Genomic DNA, 24,477 nt, shown 5'->3' with positions numbered 1-24,477 from the left:
AAGGGGAACACCGATCTGCTGTGATATAATTTCCTGTCTTATAATTCTTCCTTGAGGTTGAGAAAAAGTGACAGAAAAGAGAGTTTTACACAGAGCAGTCTTTGTACTCTTTAAAACAGAATAGAAACTAACAAGAGGCTTTAAAAAAACCCAGATTGATCTGAGCAATTTGTGATTGGTGAGTCACTTATCCTTTGACAGCTTCAAGGAATGAAATTTGGGGCCTCAGGGCCCCTCAAATCATCCTTGAGGTAGAGTCCTTTTTATTTGTTTGTGGGGAATAAAAAGCTCACCTAAGGAAAACTGAGGTAAAAGCAAATGATGCCTTTATAATGCACCAGGAACTGCCCTCTAATTGGAAAAAAAAAAAATGACACAATTCGAAGCACATGAACCTCTGGGGAATGTTATCTTCCTGGTTACTTATAATGAAAAGTTCTGTGAGGAATGTGCCTCTCAGGTTAACAAATGTCCTCTTGCCACTCCCCTTCTCTCACTCACTTTCTCTTGAATGTGAGATTCAGGTTAACGAATGCCCTCTTGCCACTGCCCCTTCTCTCACTCACTTTCTCTTGAGTGTGAGACTATATAGCTCAGGGCTCTGTTTACTCACTATGTTCTCAAATTTACTAGGTTTTCCCAAAAAAGGGTCTAAACTTCTCATTTCTTGGTTTTTGGAGTTTAAAGCCATCTGCACCATTGAAAACATCCTCTAGCTTTTCAGAGTTAAGTTGATGACATTTTAGGAGAAAAATATGTTCCAATGACTGTAGGATTCTCAGGAAAGCAGTGAATCTGGCTATGCCAATGGGCATATTCTCATGTCTTGTGTATTTGGTTACACAAATCTTTTCTGGTCGTCCATAAATGAAACATCAGCACTTAAATGCAGAGCAGCATGTTTTACGACGACTGTGTGCTATGGCTTCATTTTATAATTAATTTCAGAATATTTTTAAAATTATAATTTCTACCCCGTTACTTCTGAAATACAAACTCCAACATTTGTAATTCTAATCTTGTTTACATCTAAAACTGCTGTGGAAATAAGAGGCACTAACTATGCGGGAAACCGTATCATCTTTTCTCATTGTTTGAAGAGAGTGTACACCAGTTTTTTATCACACAGAAACATTTTCCTGGCACTAAATCTCAGAAGAAAACTATTTTCAACATCATTTTTATTGAATACAGAAGATTCTTCTTATTTCTCCTATTCATTCTTGATTTAAAAAATTAAAGTACAGCTTAATTTCTAACTATTTACATCCATACTTCTTGTTTATGACAGGGTCCCTCTTCAATGCCTATGGGGTCCATACGTCACAGGGTGGGCTTGAACTCGCCCAGGCCGCCTCTGCCAGCCCCCTCTGCCAGCCCCACACAGCTCCCCTGCTGCTGAGACAGCTCCCCTGCTCCCGACACAGCTCCCCTGCTCCCTCCCTGAGCTCAGTAGCTGACAGCTCACCCGAGCATGTGGATGTACGGCTCAGATGCTAGTATTCTACACTGCCGGGCAAAAACAGAAGCGCATCCTATAGATACCGGGATAGAACCTAACTTAGCTTACCATTTCCTCAAGCCACATCTATACGCCATTATCAGAAAAAAGGCCAAAATACATTCGATTTTGAATGAATCTTAGACCAAGGAGTACTTCCTGATCTTCCCAGGAACCTGCCAAAAATACTCTTTTAAAAACTCCTTTGAAGTTGTTTAAACCAAAAATAACAATAGATTGTAAGATTTAAAAGATGCATGAGAAGAAAATCTATGAAAATAACTGCAGCACAAAGACCAGGATGAGAAAACGGAAGTATACTGCTGTCAGCTCCTTGCGTTATATGGGAAGTGGTCTAATACCGTGTACAAGGACAGGTGGAGCTTCCAGGGGCTCAGTGGTAAAGAATCTGCCTGCCAAACAGGAGATGTAGTTTCAGTCCCTGGGTCTGGAAGTTCCCCTGGAGGAGGAAATGGCAACCCACTCCAGTGTTCTTGCCTGGGAAATCCCATGGACAGAAGAGCCGGGTGGGCTACAGTCCATGGGATGGATCTCAAGAGTTGGACACGACTTAGTCAACTAAACCACCACCCTCACCAAGTACAGGTAGAGAGAGATGAGACAAAAGCGCGTATGAAAAACGCACTAAAGCACTCACTAAGAATTTAAACAAAGACGTATAGACAAATACAATGAAGATTTGATTTTCTAAAACTTTAAAATACCCAACTCAACACAAAGAAAGAAAGATAAGGCCAAGAACACATGCGGCAAATAAACACAGAAGATTTAGACTCCAGCACTCACCCGTCACCACGAAGACGCACAGACAGCAAGCAGGCACGTGAAAAGATGCTGCACACAGTGTGTTATTACAGAGACGCAAATGGAACAAGCGGATACGCCTGCAGGTCTCTTAGAATGACCAAGTCTACACCGACACCGCCAAGTGCTGGCGGAGAGGGAAAGGACTGAGTTCCCTCCCACTGCTGGTGGGAGGAACACCAGAGAGAAAAGACAGGGCGCTCAACAGCAAGGCTTAGACTCTAGTACAAAAATCTTAATTTTTAACAATTTCTCAGTTCTACAGTTTAAGTTAGGTCGGTGGAATGTTTCCAATTTTCTAAAAATTTATTTTTAGAGAAGCAAGAGTTTTAGCTTAACTTCATAAAAATATTAAAATAACTACAGACAACATTTTGCAATGCCTTAATAATCATGAGAAAATACAACAATGAACTCAGATGTATATATTTTTTTAAAAAATCGAAATCATCAGAGAACCCTTTAATGGGAAACAATAAAAACTGAAACTCAATAGGGAGGAATCATTGACTATAAGTGAAGAAGAGTGGCTGTTTTAATAGCTGCAACAAATGCCTGAAGAGGATGCTTGCAAACCTAGGATAACAGAACTGCCTGAAAATGACACGTCTAACTCGCGTAGGAAGACATTTTGCTTAAATCACACGTAGATTCGTTTTCCTTAAATCAGAGATGGAATGTTACTGAAAAATGCAAAGCTTGAAACTGTGCCTCTCTGTTATGCATATCTGGAAAAATTAAACAAATGGAGAAGGTTTCGTGAAAGCCCCTCCTCCTCGTGCCCTGGGCTTCCTCCCGCAGCCGAGCCGCGCGCCCGCCTTTAATCGGGTGCAGAGCAGGAACCCACATCCTGCTGGCGCGCTCTGATCAGGAGGATCACATTCTACAGCCTGGCAGGCTTCTGCTTCTGGCGATTTTACTTGATGAATCTTTTGCTTTTAAGTATTTGGAAAGGGCCATCACCGAAGCGGTGGCCCCCTTGTTCTTGTCCAGTCTATTTATAACCAGACACTCCAAGGACCCAAATGCTGACCCTCTTCAACTCAAGACCCAAAATATAGGGGAAAGAATGGACACACTGCCTCATCTTAAATACCAGTCATGAACAAAGTCGAGATGCTGGCTACAGAGGTCTTAGGACCATTAAAATACTAAGTTAGCTGACAAAGACCACGGTGCCTTCTCCTTAACAACCAAGAGAGAGAAAGGCTGAGCGCAAAACTCAAGGATTCAGTGTCTAGAAACAGTACATACAGACTTAAAGATATAAACAGAGAAAAAGAGCCAAAAATATAACGAGCAATATATCGACGTCACCAGATCTCATCTCCACTCTGACTCCTAAGCCCTGGTCCCGGCTGTGAGACGGCACGCACACCAGCATCTTGGGGTGGCAGAACCTAGCTGTCACCCCCACTGGGACCACGTTCCAAACAGGCTCCCACCCCACACGTGCATGGCAACAGCTCCCACCGTGGCACCACACACAGCCCACATGGTGAGAGGCACACAGCCCCCCGCCGGGAGGGTGGCAAGCAGCCAGGCTTCCTCAGCTGTACTGCCTTGACTCCCAGGCTGTGAAATGGTAGAGTCGCACTAACACACAGCCAGTCTCTCAACATCTTCACGACGCTAACGTGGCGGCCCTGGACGTCAGGTGACCTTGCTATAGTCCTAGGAGGCCAAAGGGTGACGAGAGCTGGACTTGAGGATGAGGGAATGCTTTCCACTGTAACCTGAATTTCTTCTCTGTTTTGGGATTGACAGGCTCCCTACCCCAAGCAAGGCAGCAGAGTATAGAAAAGTGCAGACATGTGAGTTATACCAAAACCAGGAAGGGGCAGCGCCAAATGGACAGAAAACACAGTCTAAAGGGCCTTCCTAGGTGGCGTGAGTGGTAAAGAACGTGCCGGCAGAAGCAGGAGACATAAAAGACGCGGGTTCCATCCTTGGGTTGGGAAGACCCCCTGGAGGGCATGGCAGCCCACTCCAGTGTTCTTGCCTGGAGAGTCCCATGGACAGAGGAGCCTGGCGGGCTGCAGTCCATGGGGTCGCTAAGAGTCGGACACAACTCAAGTGACTGAGCACGCACAGGGTCTAAAGAAACCAGAGTGGAGCAAAAAATATTTTTAATTTCACAGGGGCACTGAAGAAGAGCAGAGCAAAGAGATGGGCCAGAGTAAGGAGGCAGAGCTTCGCGGTGTGAAGGCTGAGTGAGCACACGCTCCACTCGTGCACAGGAGAGAGGCTCCTGGCCCCCGGGCGGCAACAACGTGTGTTCTGAAAACCAGCGGGTGGTTCTGCAGCTGCTTCCTGGTTTCTCTTTACAACTGTGAGATCCATGAGGTAAAGAGAACATGGTGATGCTACACATGATTCAAAATATCACAGAGATTCCATCATTCTTAAAATTCAAACTTTAAAAGGAGGGAAGAAATCACAAGTGAAATGGCCTGTTAAGTCTGCTGGTAATTATGCAGATTACAAAAATGAAAATCACCACATTTAACACAGGACGGCCCTGAGCCTCTGAGAACACAATGTGTGTGTTATGTATACACCACAGGTGCACAAGGCACTCAGGCTGAAACGTGTGTTTCTGAACTTCACTGTACGTTTAACTATACAGGAGACAACATTCCTAAAAAATAAGGTTTTGCTTTATATATATGTAAGTTATTTGGAAATCAGTCAATTGGAGCATTCCAGGCAAATCTTTAGAACACGCTAAGAAAACCCCCCTAAAAGTCTGATCAGCTTTCCTTCTGAAGAAGAATAAAAATATTCATGTACTTTAAGAAACTTTTAAGAAACTAGGTGTTCTCAAGACATAATTAAGATTTTAAAAAGTATTCATTAGTTGACTTGTATAATTGATTTCCTTAAATATGCAGATCCTGGGCCTACTTAGCAAACCATGTCAGTTAATATTGAGGCAAGTCCTGGAATCTAGGTGACTGGCAGGCAAACTGTATTCCCAGAGGCGTTCCAGGCATTTTTCAAATAGCCAATTTGAATTTCATCTTAAATTATACTGAAAACTATACTCAAACTTACATGTAAATCACACTAACATTCAGAACAGTGGCAACCACTTCCATATGTACTTATGCTATCAAGTGACACTCATTTTAACCTGGATTTTAGCATAAAGCCTCTCCTGTCCTATTCACATAGACTTGAAATTCATAAATGTGTCATCAGTTAGGGTGGTGACAAGCTGCAAAAGGATAGGACATCTGTCCCTTCCTAGTACTATCTGCTATACGGACAAACTGTTCTGTGCCACAGTTTTCAGATTTCAAAGAACTTGGCTGGCGCTGGGAACCTGAGACGGGACCGCACAGACGTGATGCCCCTCTGCAGGGAGCCGCCCACACCCAGGGCCCACAGACACCCCACAGAGAGCAGGGGTGCACACCCAGGAGAGTCCTCACCCCCAGAACGAAAAATAAGGGGATGTGAAAGCCTCTAAACTAAGCACATCTGAAACAGTCAAGCAGATGAAAGAAGTAAAGGCACAGAGCAAGAACGGTGAGCCTGAGGAAAGCCCTGAGCAGGCTGAAGTAAAGACACAGAGCAAGAACGGTGGGCCTGAGGAAAGCCCTGAGCAGGCTGCACAGAGCTGGTGACAGAGCAACAAGAGGCAGCGACGGACAGTGGAGCGGCGCACAGAAGCACTCAAGAGCGAGCCAGGCCACCGCTCAGGAACTTGGGCAAAATCAAAATCTTTTCAGGCGAAGGCAGCGTGTTTGTAACCCACACACCTGCACTGAAACACCACTGAGGGATCCACTGAAACAAGAAGAAACTTAAACGAAAAAGCAGGAGCAGGATGGAGGAAGCAGGAGGGAGCAAAGTAACTGTAAAACACACAGATAAATCTAAAAATTATGAAGTATATGGAAAACAACAGAATAACGGTAACGATTACTGGAAAGACATGCAGACAGGATTAAAATATCTGGACAGCAGTCCACGGCCCTGGGAAGCAGCAAATGGACTAGTGTTCTGAGGCAGTGAGAACTATAAATCAGATTTAGAGTTTATAAAATATGTGTGTTGAAATTAAGCACAGCAGCAAAAACAATACAAGTTGACAGTATACAAATTAAAAGTTTAACTTCTGAACTGGTAGCTGAGGAAAAAGAAATTACAAAAAAATATCAAAGTAACCAAAGGCAACAAGGAAGAAAAAAGAGTGGCAAAGAGAAAGTAGAAAGCGCACACTGAGATAGAAATAAGCATCTACATATCAGCCGTAACAATAAATATTAGAAAAAGAAATCCCAGGCAAGTACTTGTAAAAAGAAAGTTGATTCAGTAATATGAATTCTTTTTTTTGATTTAAAATATTAACAATAATGAGCATACTACATATTGGTAAAACCATGCACCCCAAAAGATATGATAACCATAAACAAGGAAAGACAAATAAATCCACAATGATAGGGATTTTAATACTTTGTGGGAATACTATCAAATTCAATGCAATCATTCAGGAAAAAAAATTAAAATAAACGAACTTGAGATTATATAGAAGAAAAAGAACAACGTAGCCAAAGAAAGTAGATGACACTAAAGTTGATTTTTAAAATTTTGACTTTGACAACAAATCTAACTTGTTTCTAATTTATTTAACATGTATCCACGTGTTGGGAAATCCATAAATTAAGGTCTAACAGAAAAAGATACTGAAAGAATGCAAAACTTAAACAATTAGTTCTCTCAACCTAATGAGGTGTGTGTGAGTGTATCTGTGTGACTGATACGCATTTAATGAGTACTGACTAAATGGCCAGGATAAGATGAGCTTTGAACCTACTGAATAAAGACTTAGACTCAGTGTGTGCGTGTGCACATGACCACACACATACACGTGAGAATTTCTTTCTTTTTGAACTTGAAAAATTTCAAATCAAGAAATTTATTAACTTGATACATTCATAATAAGAATTAGCCAAGTAAATTCAACCCACATACTGTATGAATAAAGATTATACCAGCTCAAAAACCCCTACTTTCCACCTCATACCTTAATCTCTTGGTCTATAAGTGAATGAATAACGATGTTCCCACATAGCCAGCAGCTCTGGCGATCTGAACACGTTTCAAGCTTGAAGTAAGATTTGGGGGAAAAAAAGAAGTTCAAGTTCTTTCTGAATCCCAAGGGACCTGTGCAGGAATTGGGCTTGACTGAGAAATTAGTTAGCTAGGTCTGTGAGGAAGGTTCACAACTAACCAAACAGTTGGTTAACCAGCTCTGTGAAGAAGATTCACAGCTGACTGAACAGTTGGTTAGCCAGCTCTGTGAACATTCACAGCTGACTGAAGAGTTGGTTAACCAGCTCTGTGAAGAAGATTCACATTGACTGAACAGTTGGTTAATCAGCTCTGTGAAGAAGATTCACAGCTGACTGAATAGTTGCTTAACCAGCTCTGTGAAGAAGATTCACAGCTGACCAAATAGTTGGTTAACCAGCTCTGTGAAGAAGATTCATGTTGACCGAACAGTTGGTTAACCAGCTCTGTGAAGAAGATTCACGTTGACTGAACAGTTGGTTAACCAGCTCTGTGAGGAAGATTCACAGTTGACTAAACACTTGGTTAACCAGCTCTGTGAAGAAGATTCACGTTGACTGAACAGTTGGTTAACCAGCTCTGTGAAGGAGATTCACGTTGACTGAACAGTTGGTTAACCAGCTCTGTGAAAAAGATTCACATTGACCGAACAGTTGGTTAACCAGCTCTGTGAAGAAGATTCACAGCTGACTGAATAGTTGCTTAACCAGCTCTGTGAAGACGATTCATAGCTGACTGAACAGTTGGTTAGCCAGCTCTGTGAAGAAGATTCACAGCTGACTGAACAGTTGGTTAGCTAGCTCTGTGAAGAAGATTCACAGGTCACATGGGAAGAGATCAGTCTCCCTCACTCGTGGTGTTAGCTTAAGAAAAAAAAGGTTAAAAAAAAAAAAAAAAGGTTTTAAACTGCTAGAGGGCCCTTAGAGATTTTTCAACACAACAAAATAACTCTTTAAATTAATTTTAAGGTTGCTTAGCACCTTTTGCTCAAATGCTCGAGGTTTGTATTGTATCTTTAACTTAGCAGTTCAACCCTCAGAACAATCACTGTAGTTCAAGAAGCTGCATTTGTCTGTTAAGTAAAAACTGCTCCATAGGCAGAAGGGGTCAAAGGGTAACCACCTGGTCCCGGGCCATAGAGCCCCTGGGCTTTCTGGCCGTGTGGCTTTCTTTATGTCCGGATGCAGAAAGCTGCCCAGCTTCTCTAAACTCAGAGTCAGGAGGCTCCATCGGGGCTCCCACGCACACACCTTCACTCCACAGCCGCGGGCTCGGTGTGTCGCCCTGTCAGCCCCAGGCACGGCCTGTCCAGCCCTGATGCAAACACACTGGGTTTAAGGATGTGGCAAGTAGGGCCATAAGCAAGTAGGACTTTACAAACACAAAGTTGTACTGAAAAGACCTCTGCAATTTATACATAAAACATAAAAATTAGATTTAATAGTAAGATCATTTTTCTTGGCAAACGAGAAGCTGCTGTTCGAAATCACCATCATAACCACCTCAGGTGCAACCTTGTTGTGAAAGACAGTTAGTGCTGCCCTTTGTGCGATACACGCATTCTCAGCAGTTTAATTTCAGTGACAACACTGAAACCGCTCGATGACTCTCAGCGTCTCCAGGAATTCTTCACCAGCGCTGGTTTTGGTGGTGCCCACGGGTACCCTGCAGGGGGAGCTCACAGAGCCCCACGGGGGTGGATGAGGCCATGGATGACATAGCTCCCAGGCCACTGGGATCCTGGCACACAGGAAATCCAAGGTCACCACCTTATAAAATCAACGTTGCAGCTCCATTAGTTTACCGCGTGTTGCCTATGGAAGAGCTTTGTACTAACTCTGAGATGTTATCAAGAAACAGGAAATGAGTCAAAAATATCTTTCCAAAGGATACAGATCATATAAGAAATAAGACAACAATAAGGTTAAAGAAAAGCAGACTAAAAACTACAACAAAACCCCCAGAACCTATGAAATACGTACTAATGTGCATACAAGCAAAATGGTCACGGTAACCCGGGAGCTGAAGCCAGGGACTGGTGGTGTGGGACGCGCACTCAGCCTACAGTGGCTCCGGGAAGGGGCGGGCGGGCCCTTTGGTCCTTGTAAAGCGGGAGGTTCTGACCTGGCACCTCACAGCTGAAGTGGGTGGCTGTGGTGTGTGACCTCCCAGGTCACGTGGGGGGACACAGAGGCGACCCCATGGGGACAGGAGCAGGCAGACCTTGACACCCAGGGCGACCCCTGTTCCCTTTCCTTTGCCTTGCGGTTTGCTCAGGAAGGGGCTTAGGTGATTTTTCCTTAGAGTGTGAGATTCAGAAAGATGACTTTTACTTGGATATACCAGATATGCAGAAATAGAGGTGGAATAGCAAACGAGAGACAGGATTCTTCCAGAAACAAATTCATAGTATCAGAGGACAGCAAATGACATCGTAGTTACCAGAAGAAAAGGCAAATGGCATGTCAAAACACAGACTAAGACAAGAGGTCGTAAATTTGTGTCTCATAAAGTTTGGGGAAAGTCCTTTTATTACAAATAAATCATAAATGAAAAGTGAAAACTTTAGGAAGTTGTCTGCATAATCAAATCGGCTCTCTATACTGTTACTATTAATAAACATATTGCCACGGAACAGTCCTCTTCTGGTGTTAAGACTGAAAAAAAAATTCTAGCGTTTATAGTTCATTGAACAAAGGTTTAAAATAACTTTGACTAGTTAAAGAAAAACAAAAAATTCTCGGCAGAAGAACAGCCTTGAAAAGAGCAACTATGAAAGGGTGTGATGAGGTCTCATGTATAAAACGGCTTCTGACCCGTCTGATAAGCTCTGATGTGGCTCCTTAGTTCAGCGTCCCTTAACATTTAAGAGTAAAAAGCACTTCCATTCAAGCAGAGCCTCATTCTGTTTAGTGTACCTAGTAAGGATATGTGCGCTCAGCATGGCATGCATATAAACACCCTGATGGGTGGGAAGAAACACAGATAATTTAATTGAAGTTAAATGTGTTTCATGTTTCTCTCAGTCGAGAAAAGGTGTACATATTTTTAAACCCTCTGAAATTATCTCATCTCCCAGAACTCCAAAATCAATTGGCTGGACTTTCATTTCTGCTTTATAATAGGAAAAAATGACACATTTCCAAATTTAATTAACCAAAACAAATACTCCTAGGACACCCCGTGTAATTCTGAGTGGACTAAACAATACATCTTAGCTGCTCAGGACAAAAGGTCATTTGGAAGGGATGTGCCTTTAAGGGTTGACAAAGGCTCGGTCTTCAGTCCTGTAATAAAGAGGAAGCACCTCTCAGTGAAGGAAGGATGCCCACTTTAAATAAGGAAATGGGTCTGCAGGATGCACACAGGCTGCTTTCTATTAACGATAAGGACCGTCTACAAAAAGAGCCCGGCCTGCCTTAGCTTTCATGTGGATCGCCTGCAGAGAATGCCTAACGTAAACAGAATGACAAGTCAAGTGTCCCCTCGCCATTTTATGAAGTGATTTATGTGTTCATAATGAAGGCTAGTAAATACTGACGACTGAACTCCTTTGAAGACCTGTAATTACTGGTGTGATGACTGTATGCCAGGATCAACGCCAGTGACATTGTGGGAGAGAAGCGTTCCTTGGAAGTTTATAAGGATAATTATACAAGGTAGATGGCTCTGCCGTGTGACTTTTTTTTTTTTTAATTAGGGGCATGAGGAGGCAGAGATGTCTTAAGACCTTTACCATAACTTAAAAAATATATGTTGAATTGTATGTTTTTAAGGAATGCAAAGCATTATGTTAAAGTTTGACTTCCTTCAAGACAAAATAAATCCAAATGATATCATAACAAATACCGATTTATGTTTGGACATCACTTCTGGGCTTCTTCCATTCTCTGCCTCTGTCTCCCCTCCACCCTTTCTGTCTCTCACACACCCTAATCAGATATTTTCCAACTACAATAAAAAAAATTTACAATCCTACTTAATGACTCAGCTGATGATGATCCAATTGTCAGCTTGCCCTGCCTCTGACCCCTCATCTTCTTTCTCACTATCGGGCGTGCGAAAGCGGATGAATTACCCACCCAGCAAAAACCCATTACAACTGGTCCAGGGTACTGGGGCTTCCAAGAACTGTCCTGATGACGAAGGAGGACCAGGTTAAGAACTGCACCGACGGTCCAGCTCAGCGTCAGCGGGCGAGGGCAGCGGAGGACGTCAGTGGCAGGAAGCACGTGTCCCCTCTCAGGCCTGTGTGGGCATCACTCCCACCGTGAACGTTCCTGAGCGTCCTCTGTTGGGGGCAGGCCCGACCCACCGCGGGCTCACAGAGCAGGCTGCCTGAGAACACGCTTGGAGTTCCCACATGTCATCCCAAAGGAGAAAAAGCTCATCCTCAATGAAGTTTCCTAGCATCTTGACATCAAAATATTTCAAAGAACCCACATGAATTTAAATCTTGTGTCATGTGGAACTACATATCAGAGTGTGGAAGAGGCACCATGAAATATTGTTTTCCAGCTCTGAGATCCTTCGGGATGTTAATCTGGTCCTGAGCAAACCTCTGCTGTCAAACAGATGACATACATTTTATCTGCTGGGCTGTTTCTCCCCATGAGATAATGAGCGTTTCAGGTCAGTATGGACAGTGGACAGGCCGTGGAGGAGGAAAGAGTGCCCCCTCCGGAGCCCCCTGCCCATAGCATCTCCTGCACCGCCAGCCATGGCTCCCAGTCCCCGTGGGTACTCCTCCAGAAGGGCTTGTGCCTTTGGTCTGGACTTTTTAAAAAGATTTTTTCAAAATAGAGGGTGAACAAGAATATCCATATATCCACAATTTCTTGAAATATTTTGAGGGTTGGTACATTTGAACACCTGCATCAAATTTGTGAGGTTGGAAAGTCAGTAAAAACATGAGTAAGGCAAACTTTAATTTGGTGTTTTTTATTTCAGCATCTGAGAATCTGCAGAGAGAGGAAGCACAATTTCAAATGTTATCCCAATTTTTATTTTACATGGACCTGGTTCCATACATAAAATGAATACAAAATGTTTTCTTATCTAAGATTCCCCCGAGGATCTGCGGCAAGCAGAGTTTGTGCAGCAGACTTGACCGCAATGAGTCTCAGAGGCTCCCCTGCTCTCCAGGGATAGAGGACATGTGTGCAGAGAAGAAATTTTAAAACTCGTTGTAACAGTTCCCTGGGAACTATTACTTTCTGGTGAAGAAAGTAATAGATGTTTTTTAAAAGTAGCGCACTTGCCAAAATACTTGTTGGTTCCAAACAAGGCCGTGTGCAGTGGACAAGCACAGCAAAGCGGCTGCAAGTGCCTCACTGAGCGTGGGCACACGGCAGGGCAGCAGACGGCCTGGAGGCGGGGCGGTGCAGCCCACAGGCCCCTGAGGCGTGACGAGCCGGGGACGTGAGTCTCATCCCCAGGACTCAGTACAGACACACAGCAAGCCTGCTCCCCAACTCCTTTACTACAAACAAAATCAGCTGTGAACGTGTCAGTTCTCTCACACGTAAAAATGACCACCTTATTCCCTACCAGATCACAGATGCCCACGGGGTGGGCCTGTCCCGTAGTAACTCAGGTGGGTCAGGTGAGGCTGCGGTCAACCCATGAGGGCTTCTCAGACTGCCATGGGTCAAGTTCAGGGGTTGCAGGAGCACCCAAGACCCCTATTTCTCACAAGCTCCTTGAGAAGCAACGGCCTGGAGACCTCTTCGCACTTCCTGCTACTCTGCCTCAGACAACAGCCTCCACACAGAAATGCAACCAGGCCCAGTGCTGACCCATTTCTCTGAAGAAGTCGGAAATTCATTCATCCAACAAATACAACCTGGTCTGTGTTCACGCACTGTCGGCTCGGAAGGTCCAGCAGTGAGCAGACAGACCAGGATGCGCCGGAGAGACGCCTGGCAAGATACTCACAGATAGCGTGCAAGTCTGTGGCCAGTGCTGTGGAAAAGAGAGGGAAAGATGGGGAGAGTGTGTGTGTGTGTACGCATGTATGTGTGCATGTGCAGAGGCGTGTGTATATGTATGAGTGTGCACGTGCAATGCACATGACCGTGTATGTGTGTATACATGTGTACACATGTGTGTCTGACCTATGTGTATGCATGTATGCATACCTGTGTGATCAGGGACACTCTCACTGAGAACAAGGCAGGTGAGACTCTTGAAGAATAAGAAGAAGATGAAGAAGACTCTTGAAGACCTCTGGGGAGACAGCAAAGCCCAGCTGTGAAAACCGGGCCGGCGTGTCCAGGGTCTGTTAAACTGGGCCAGCCTGGGGGTCGGGGGGCTGAGGAGGAGACACCCGGAAAAGACGGGCACCTTCCTTAAACACTAAAGCTTCTCTTCTGACATAAAAGTAGAGAAACCTAGTTATGTATTTGGGAGATATCAAGATATAGCTGTCAGTTCAGCTCAGTTCAGTCTCTCAGTCGTGTCCAACTCTTTGCGACCCCATGAATTGCAGCACGCCAGGCCTCCCTGTCCATTACCAACTCCCGAAGTTCACTCAAACTCATGTCCATCAAGTCGGTGATGCCATCCAGCCATCTCATCCTCTGTTGACCCCTTCTCCTCTTGTCCCCAATCCCTCCCAGCATCAGGGTCTTTTCCAATGAGTCAACTCTTCGCATGAGGTGGCCAAAGTACTGGAGTTTCAGCTTCAGCATCAGTCCTTCCAATGAACACCCAGGACTGATCTCCTTTAGGATGGACTGGTTGGATCTCCTTGCAGTCCAAGGGACTCTCAAGAGTCTTCTCCAACACCACAGTTCAAAAGCATCAATTCTTTGGCACTCAGCTTTCTTCATAGTCCAACTCTCACACCCATACATAACCACAGGAAAAACCATAGCCTTGACTAGACGGACCTTTGTTGGCAAAGTAACGTCTCTGCTTTTGAATATGCTATCTAGGTTGGTTATAACTGTCCTTTCAAGGAGTAAGCGTCTTTTAATTTCATGGCTGCAATCACCATCTGCAGTGATTTTGGAGCTTCAAAAAATAAAGTCTGACACTGTTTCCACTGTTTCCCCATCTATTTCCCATGAAGTGAGGGGACCAGATGCCATGATCTTCGTTTTCTGAATGTTGAGCTTTAAACCAACTTTTTCACTCTCCTCTTTCACTTTCATCAAGAGGCTTTTTAGTTCCTCTTCACTTTCTGCCATAACGGTGGTGTCATCTGCATATCTGAGGTTATTGATATTTCTCCCGGCAATCTTGATTCTAGCTTGTGCTTCTTCCAGCCCAGCATTTCTCATGATGTACTCTGCATATAAGTTCAATAAGCAGGGTGACAATATACAGCCTTGACGTACTCCTTTTCCTATTTGGAACCAGTCTGTTGTTCCATGTCCAGTTCCAACTGTTGCTTCCTGACCTACATATAGGTTTCTTAAGAGGCAGGTCAGGTGGTCTGGTATTCCCATCTCTTTCAGAATTTCCCACAGTTTATTGTGATCCACACAGTCAAAGGCTTTGGCATAGTCAATAAAGCAGAAACAGATGTTTTTCTGAAACTCTCTTCCTTTTTCCATGATCCAGCAGATGTTGGCAATTTGATCTCTGGTTCCTCTGCCTTTTCTAAAACCGGCTTGAACATCTGGAAGTTCACGGTTCACGTATTGCTGAAGGCTGGCTTGGAGAATTTTGAGCATTATTTTACTAGTGTGTGAGATGAGTGCAATTGTGCGGTAGTTTGAGCATTATTTTACTAGTGTGTGAGATGAGTGCAATTGTGCGGTAGTTTGAGCATTATTTTACTAGTGTGTGAGATGAGTGCAATTGTGCAGTAGTTTGAGCATTCTTTGGCATTGCCTTTCTTTGGGACTGAAATGAGAATTGACCTTTTCCAGTCCTGTGGCCACTGCTGAGTTTTCCAGATTTGCTGGCATATTGAGTGCAACACTTTCACAGCATCATCTTCCAGGATTTGAAATAGCTCAACTGGAATTCCATCACCTCCACTAGCTTTGTTCATAGTGATGCTTTCTAAGGCCCACTTGACTTCACATTCCAGGATGTCTGGCTCTAGATCAGTGATCACACCATCGTGATTATCTGGGTCGTGAAGATCTTTTTTGTACAGTTCTTCTGTGTATTCTCGCCACCTCTTCTTAATATCTTCTACTTCTGTTAGGTCCATACCATTTCTGTCCTTTATCGAGCCCATCTTTGCATGAAATGTTCCCTTGGTATCTCTAATTTTCTTGAAGAGATCTCTAGTCTTTCCCATTCTGTTGTTTTCCTCTATTTCTTTGCATTGATCGCTGAGGAAGGCTTTCTTATCTCTCCTTGCTATTCTTTGGAACTCTGCATTCAGATGTTTAATCTTTCCTTTTCTCCTTTGCTTTTCGTTTCTCTTCTTTTCACAGCTATTTGTAAGGCCTCCTCAGACAGCCATTTTGCTTTTTTGCATTTCTTTTCCATGGGGATGATCTTGATCCAGTTTGCAAATACATGTAATATTTTAGTAATATGCTTTATGAAAAAAATAAATAGCCACTTTTCTCACAGCCTCCTTTCTCCTGAACTCGAGTACATTGAAAGCATGCAATCTTACAATCAGAACTTATTATTGAAGGTGCACACACAAAGATCCACAAGGAGCCAGGACAGACGTGGGAATCTCTCAATGATCAAAGGGTGGAATAAAATCCCAGCAAAAGGGGACACTCTGCCGTCCTCCGTCTGTGGATCTGCTGCCCCCGTCCATCATCTGGAAGACACATACATGCTGTGAGCCACGTCTCTGGGGGCAGGGCCGGGCCGGCCCTGCACACACACATCTATCCCTAGGTTGCTCTGTGATCAACGTCAAGCCTCTGACAGGCAAGCAGCCAGGTCAAGGATGCCCACAGAGACAGTAAATCTACATAGCCTTTTATCCTCCTGATACACAATCCTGTGCAGCTGGGCATCCCAGTGTCGAATGCACAGCCTTCGCCGGGCGTCCGCAGAAGGCCCCATCTGTGAGCTGCACTCTGATCTCATCCTCAGGACTGTCATCCTTCGCTTTTTTCCCACCGTCTCAGTTTCTTCCTTAGCAATACCGAATTTATTTTCTCTTGGCATACTGTACATATCATCACACGTGTCCGTATTTCTGAAAATCCTCTTCAAAATAAGTTCTGGAGTCCATTCATTCACTAAATTCTTACTGAAGGTAGACATTAGTAGGTTCTAGGCATATACCAGAGAACGATGATCCTTGCCCTTAGGGAGCACACCAAAGTATATGTATATATATATATCTATGTATTTTATAAATACACACACACACACACACACATATATACACACATGCAAACAAGAAAAGCAGTGACTTGTTCACAAGGAGTCTGGTTTAATCATCAGCATCATTAGTAGTAAGATCTCCACTCATTATTGTAAAACTGCTAATCCACCGCTAGTTGCAATGTCTTCCACAAGGTCACAGTAGAAATATCTGTCAGCATTTGGAATACAACTCATCCTGACATATACGGAGCACTTCCTCTTAGTGATCTGCTATATACTCACTCTTGGAGAAGGCAATGGCACCCCACTCCAGTACTCTTGCCTGGAAAATTCCACGGATGGAGGAGCCTGGTGGGCTGCAGCCCATGGGGTCCCTAAGAGTCCGACATGACTGAACGACTTCACTTTCACTTTTCACTTTCATGCATTGGAGAAGGAAATGGCAACCCACTCCAGTGTTCTTGCCTGGAGAATCCCAGGGACAGGGGAGCCTGGTGGGCTGCAGTCTATGGGGTCGCACAGGGTCGGACACAACTGAAGCGACTTAGTAGCAGCAGCAGCAGCAGCAGCAGCATATACTCACTCTACCAAGAAGAAGAAGGTGCTAAGAAAAAATTTTAACAATTTGGGGTTTTTCAAATCTCATTTTTAACATTTTTGAATTAAAAGCCACAAAAATGAAAGTAAAATTAAAATTCATCTTACATGTGGGTAAACTATGTTACTGGCATTTATTCAAAGGGAAGAGCATATTAACTCTCATAATCAGCTGAGTCACACAGGAAAGGATAGACTGAGGCCCTCAGAATTCTGGCCGTTTCATTTCCTGGATTATTTTAAATTGATTATTTTCTTCACTTGTCACTTGAGCCAGACCACAAGATCAGAGGAGTAATAACTGCACACTCACTGAGTCGCGGACTCACTCATCAGTGGAGAACCACTGCTGACAGGAGCCGGACGCGCCCTCATGCAGTTGATAGTGAAAGAGCTCCGTGAGAAGGTCCCACAGCATCTCTTTATTCTGCTCCTGAATCAATAAATGAGAGCAGTATCTACTTCCCTCAAAAATCACCAGGCTGTTTGCTGGGAGGCGGGAAGGACAGTCTCATTATTTGTGTCCAAGGAAACCGTTACGGACGTTCTGGAAACACGCACGTTGGAACCCGTCAGGTGTGGACAAATTCTTCGCTGCATCACCGGTCCGAGGTTGCTCCCCGTCCCCTCTCCTGAAGTCTCTTATGGCGCACCCCGAGGGGCAAGTGGCAACGTTTGATTCCTAAGAGGAAACTTAAAAGGCTGCTCTCATGACATAAAAGTCCCTGGAAACCCACTTTCTAAAGGAGCGCAGCATCTGAGGCTCCGTACCATGGCCTTTGCTGCGCCGGCTTCCCACACCTTGAGCCAGGGGCCTGGAGGCACACAGCCGTGGCGCCCGACCCAGACCCCATCAGAGTCACTGGGGCTTCCTATCAAAATGCAGGGTCCTGGGTTCAATTTCTTTAAAAAAAAAAATTATCTGGCTGCACTGGGTCTTAGTAGCATCACGCAGGCTCTTTCTTCGTGGTGCAGGGGCTTAGTTTAAGTTCCACAGCATGTAGGATCTTAGTTTCCTGACCAGGGATTGAACCCACGTCCCCTGCATTGCAAGGCAGATTCTTAACCACTGGACCACCAGGAAGTCCCAGGACTCAACTACTAAAGAGTCTGTTTCAGTAGCTCTGAGGTGGAGGGAGGTCTGGATAGTGTATTTTTGACAAACGCCAGCATGCCTCTAATGCAGTCTATTTAGAAATAGATATTTTGGCACCACCAATCCTGAACATAGTATGTGCCCCTTGAGAGGAATATATAATGGCTCACAAAGATAAGGAAAAACATTTTAGCTTTTATATTTATCTTTCATTTTTGAGTTGAATGATTTATAACATACAAATATGTGGTACAGGATTAAGCATATATAATCCATAAATATATGTCCTTGCGTAAATGCATGTGGTGTGTATACAGGATATTCATGCTTAAAAACTTATTTCTGATCAGAAATGCACATTGATCTGTAACAGGGGTCGGCAGGCGTTTCTGTTAAAGGTCAGATGGTCAATCGTTTAAGCTTCACAGGCCACAGACAGTCTCTGTCGTCTATTCTCTGTGTGTCTTTTACAACCTTTAAAAAATGCAATAACTGCCAGTTACAGAAGAGCACATATTCTAGGATCCACTTATTTGCAATGTCCAGAGCAGAAGCGACGTGGAGAGGTGCCAGGGGCTTGAGGGGCTTGGAGTGAACAGTGACCCTAACAGGTGTGGGGGTGCCTCCTGGGGTGACAGCGCCGTCCTGGAGCCAGCCGTGCCGATGGCCACAAGGCCTGCGAGGGGATGGAACCCAGCGCCCGGCACGCTCACCTGGGTTCTCTCCCTGAGGCTGTCAGGGAGAGGGAGACAGCCTCTCCTATCTCAGTGCTGAGCCCAGGGGCCACAGTCTGCAACCAGGTACCTAGAGCTGCAGTTCTCCAAGTGCCATGTGGGAACCCCTGCCCAAGCGAGGAGACACCCCGAGACCGAGAGAGGAGACGTGTGTGGGCGCTGCGGGGAGCAGGAGGAGCCGCCCACCCCTGGTGGCACCAGGAACAGACAGAGACATCACTGGTCTGGCCTTTCCAACCCTCCCGCCTCATGAGAAAAGCACACTTATTTAAGCGGTTTTCCAGGATTCCCCATAACCGGCAGCTGAACAAAATTCTTTATGTGCACAGCATCGCATCGCCCCAAATTCACACCCAGCGCAGGGCCTGGTCCCGCTGGCCCGCCGGGTCATCCCGTGGAGGGCAGGCCTGGCTGTGGGACAGCGGCAGGCAGGTCTGCCCTCTGCAGCTGGCTTGCCTCAGTCGGTGCTTCTGATCAGAGCACCCCTCCTCCTCATCTCCCGAGGCTTGAAGCCCTCCATCCTTCAGGGCTAGCCCAGTGAGTCAGCCCTGCACCTGTGTCTCCCTCCATCTCCCCAGGAATCGTCCGTTGTTCTTCCCCCACAGTCAGGGCTCTTGGTCTTAGCACCACAGTCACGTTCTTAAGGAAACAGAAAACGCCAGCGGGTGGAACAAGGTTCCCCAAACCCCTCCCCACAAGTAAGTCCGCGTCTGCAGCCAGTGGTCGAGGGGGCCTCAGCCTTCATCTGTCCTGCTGCTGCAGGAAACAGACAGTGCTTTCCTGCCACCCAAGTTTAGTTTAATATTTGTATTTTTTGCCTAATGAAAATCAGGAATCCCTCCACTCCCTTTTAGAGTCAATGAAGGAAATCGGAGATTTAATTAAAGGGTAAAAAAAAGCCCTCTTAAGGAGGATTTATGACCCTTCTGTGTAAAGTATTTAAGATATCAAGGTGTTGATAAATTAGGATCTGACTGGATAAAGATCTAAATACACCAGCATCACAGATTACCAAGCTGTCTTTTACAAACTCACATGGCATGAATAAACCAGTTTATTGATCCCTTAATATGTTTGCTAACTGGAAACAAACCATCACTCTTCACTGCTCCAGGGAGAGCACCAGGCTGGTCAGCGGTTGGTGCCGAGAAATCCGTGCGACGCCACGTGGGCAGGTGTGTCTCAGGGACCCTCAGAGCTCCCACCGCCCAGCTTTGCTGTCCACAAAAACTGAGCACACAGCACTTCCCGGCTACTCAGTAGCGTGTGTGTCCACTCCAGACAAGTGGGGCTCCAGGCAAAACGCCAGAGTTTTAAACAATAGAATTATATATGCTGATTCATGATACTTTTCTTCCCATAAACGTCAGGAAGCAAATACAGTATATACCGAGGGTAAGCAGTTTACCCACGACGAGTGTTCTGTAGGAAAAACACACCGTGAAGAAGGCTGCTGTGGGAAGGCCGGAGCGCCGCCAGCGCTCTGGACGTCCTTGCGAAGGCCGGGAAGCAGAGCTCCCCAGCCGAGTGTGGACACACGACCTCGTGTGTCCGAAAGGCACTCTCAGAAGTAACATTTAGAATAAACTCTACGTACGCTCCACTTGGAACTGTTTTACGGAGGCAGGAAGCAGGTAAGAACTTGAACGTGGGGGATACAGGGCAAGAGCGGGGACGGCACGCTCCAGCAGAGGCGTCTCCACCCGCAGCCCACCGGGCGAAACCGAGCGCCTGCACTGCGCAGGCCCGGAGCCCGCGCCGGGCGGGCGGCACCCGCTAGGCGTGCTGTGCTGTGAAGAGAGGAGACAAGGAAGCACACTGCGTCCCCAGCACCCGAGCCTGCAAGCCCCAACTTTCAAAGACGCGAACGTGCGTCCATCAGCGTCAGGCGTGACGCTGCAGCCCGCCTCCCGGTCCCTGTGACGGACGCCCCTCCAGCTCCACCGTTCCCCGCGCCCCTGCCCTCCTCAGTCAGGAGCTCGTCCTGCCTGGTCACTTAGGGCAGCCCCGGCTGCCAGCACTGCGCCACCCTAGTTCTCAAGGCCCCGTGCTCCCTTCCTTTTTCACATTTGTTCGTACGCAGCGTTTCTGTGAGAAGTCCTCTAAACCTATTGCAGTCCTACACAGCCAGCGGCGCGTGGGTTCCTAGGCTCCCTGAGTTGAACTTGCGGATGCGCTCTGAGAACGGAACTCGTCCATGTGTGGGGGACGTGCCGGGGGGAGAGACAGAAATCCTGGCGGAGCCTCACAAAGGGTCCACGAGGAAAGCACAGCAGCCTCGCTTCCAGCCTGTGAATCCGTCAGAACTGTGTTTTCCTGCAGTACCAAGAGCCTCAAATGAACGCCCCCCTGCAGCAAGTCTCGTGACACGCCACAGGGCTGCGCTCACCCTGGGCCCCGGAACGGGGGCTGTGTCCTGGCAGCTTCCACGAGCGGTGACGGGGCAGTGAAGGGAGCTGACGAGGAGGGGCAGAGATCCCGGGGGCAGGAGGACTGGACCCGGCCCTGTGTCCAGGAGGAGGAACCTGAGTGGCTGTCCTCCCTGTCCAGCGACGCACAGAGCAGCTTCTACAGATGAGGCCGGGCTGGGAGCCCCCGCGTCCTGAACAGAGACTCTGTCCTGGGATTTGCTTCTGCTGCTCCCTGGGGTCTACAAACACCAGGGCTGGGCTTCCTGACACATGTGCCTGCTGCTACGTGGCACATTGTCTCTCAAGTTGCCCGAGATGGCCACAGGAGGATGAGGAGTGAATGAAGGCAGTAGGGGGAAGGAGCAGGAAAAGTGGCCAAGAAGGCGCTGCCACACGCAGCACGAACGTCCGCAGGGACTCTGTCCCACGCTCTCTCTGCCACAGTGTACCTGCGGTTGGCCTGCTTTTAAAGTTAACCTTGAACCTTGAAATGAAGAGGGAAAGACCTGCTCACCCAAGACGCCCTCCCAAAGCGGGAACTCGCCCCTCTCCCCGAAGCCCACCCCCCACCCTCCACACGGGACACAAAGCGGGTTTTGTCCCCAGCTCTGTGCGGGCGGGCGGCACGGCGTGCTTGCTGAGAAGCAGCTGTTTGCTGACAGCCAGACAGAGAGCCAGGGAGCCAGGGAGCCAGAGCCCAGTGCAGTGCTTAACCCACATCCCCTCCCAGCGATAAAGTGCTTTGATAAGCGAACTCCGCGGGCAGCCGCGGCAAGAATGCAGGCCTGTCTGCTGGACCCCAGCGCTTCTCCAGCCTGGCCTCCAGCAGGCCGGACCCGGCGTCCTCCCGCGGGCAGCGGGGCCTCGGGTTTGAAATGGCAGAGCAACATCCCATTCACACAGGGAATGCAGACACACCAAATCTAAGTCCTGCAAGAAAACGCCTCTCCTCAGGCTCTGCTAACTCAAAGCCCTCCCAGAAGGGAGCCCAGCACCAAAGCAAACACCCCCCAGAAACACCATCCCTCAGTGGCTGCTCAGAAACACAGGCACCCAACGCTTTCTCCAACTCTTATTCACAAAATAAAATGTGAAGGTAATGAACGTGATTAATTCAGAGTCTCACTTCCTAAGTACCTCTGGTCTCAGAAAGTGAAAGAAGTGAAAGTGTTGGTTGCTCAGTCGTGTCTGATTCTTTGTTACCCCATGGACTTGTAGCCCACCAGGCTCCTCTGTCCATGGGATTCTCCAGGCAAGAACACTGGAGTGGGTTGCCATGCCCTCTCCAGAGGATCTTCCTGACCCAGGGATAGAACCCAAGTCTCCTGAATTGGCAGGTGGATTCTTTGCTGTCTGAGCCACCAGGGAAGCCCTCGGTGTTACCTAAACACAGAGTGCCGGGAGCCTGTATCTCACGCGAACCCAGAGGACACTCCTCTGAGAGGAGGGCAAGGCCGTTACCTAAACACAGAGTGCCGGGAGCCTGTATCTCACGCGACCCCAGGGGACACTCCTCTGAGAAGAGAGCAAGGCCGCACCTGAGCATGCAGGGTGCAGTCCCAGGTGCGCAGCCTCCCACCCAAGCAGAGGACTCTTGCACCATCTCTCTACAGAAGGAGACACAATGCAGAGGAGGGCGGGCCCCACGGCCTGCTCACAGGGGCGCCGAATCAGGGCTCAGAGGGGCCGCTGGCCCAGCCGGGACGCTCACCAGCGTCAGCATGAGTTGTGGGGTACCATGCATTTGACTGAAGCCCTTCTGAAGTAAGAAGCACTATATAAGCTCAGTGTTCAGAGACAGAGTCCACAAGCGTGTGAAGGCAGAGACTGGGGGGACTCCCAGAGCTTGTGTGACAGGAAACAGTTGTGTGACCTGCTGGACTCATCTACGTCAGAAAGGACTTACTTCACAGCAAACGAGCTAGTAGCACAGCATGACCCCACCTTCACTCCTCATGTGTAAAGTAAAACGGTGCGTGCGTCGGCACTGGTGGCTGCAGAGGCCACTGCGGCGGAAGTGGACAGGAGCACGTTCACCGGCAGGGCCCAGGCTCCAAGGTAACAAGCCTGCAGGAGGGCCTCGCGCTGTTTACAAGGACATGGGCTCAAACACACAGATGTGCACACGCGTGTATATACAGGCAAAACTCATGATGGCAAAGCCTTCTAGAAAAGGTGAAAAAAATCAGAGAGACAGTCCCTGAAAGAGTACAACAAAATAAATGAAAACACAAATCCCGAGACTGTAACTGGCTCAGCTGCGTGGAGAGCCCGGTGGGCTCAGCAGAGAGCAGCTGGCAGTGCAGCAGCACGGCACCACCTCAGACCTGGCCTAAGAGAGCACAGCACCAGGCGTCCAGCATTTAAAGTGCTATCGTTGCCCACAAGCAGGAGCTGCGGACAGTCGGTCCCACCCCTGACCCATACCCTCCCGTCCTGGGCTTGGGAGAGGGGCGAGCAGACGGGGGTCTGCAGGGCCGCTGGGGCTCCAGCTGTCTGCTGAACACAGCGCTCAACACGTGTTGCTGAATTCTGGCGGCATGGGGTCTTTGTTTCCAGGTTTTCTCTAGCAGTGGTGGCTGGGCTTCTCTCTGTGGGGCCTCTTGCTGCAGAGCATGAGCTCTAGAGCAAAGACTCAGTAGTTGTGCACGGGCTTGGTTGCTACATGGCATGTGGAGTCTTCCCAAACCACGAATTGAACCTGTGTACCCTGCATTGGCAGAGAAGGCAATGGCACCCCACTCCAGTCCTCTTGCCTGGAAAATCCCATGGATGGAGGAGCCTGGTAGGCTGCAGTCTATGGGGTCGCTCAGAGTTGGACACGACTGAGTGACTTCACTTTCACTTTTCACTTTCATGCATTGGAGAAGGAAATGGCAACCCACTCCAGTGTTCTTGCCTAGAGAATCCCAGGGACGGGGAGCCTAGTGGGCCGCCGTCTATGGGGTCGCACAGGGTCGGACAAGA

General features: G+C 47.1%; 1 protein-coding gene and 1 long non-coding RNA gene across 3 annotated transcripts in view; both read right to left on the bottom strand.

The window, feature by feature from the left end:
• The window catches only part of GMDS (GDP-mannose 4,6-dehydratase), a 433,555-nt gene that overhangs the window by 259,247 nt on the left and 149,831 nt on the right, over nt 1–24,477 (bottom strand). The window lies entirely within an intron of this gene.
• LOC133236806 (uncharacterized) lies at nt 297–24,425 on the bottom strand. Its single transcript, XR_009733048.1, has 2 exons — nt 548–24,425; nt 297–482 (listed from the first exon to the last, which is right to left on the bottom strand). It is a non-coding gene; the product is annotated as an uncharacterized LOC133236806 (long non-coding RNA).

Source organism: Bos javanicus, chromosome 23 (genome assembly GCF_032452875.1).
Source record: "Bos javanicus breed banteng chromosome 23, ARS-OSU_banteng_1.0, whole genome shotgun sequence".
Taxonomy (NCBI): domain Eukaryota; kingdom Metazoa; phylum Chordata; class Mammalia; order Artiodactyla; family Bovidae; genus Bos; species Bos javanicus.
This window is presented reverse-complemented; position numbering and strand designations above follow the sequence as displayed.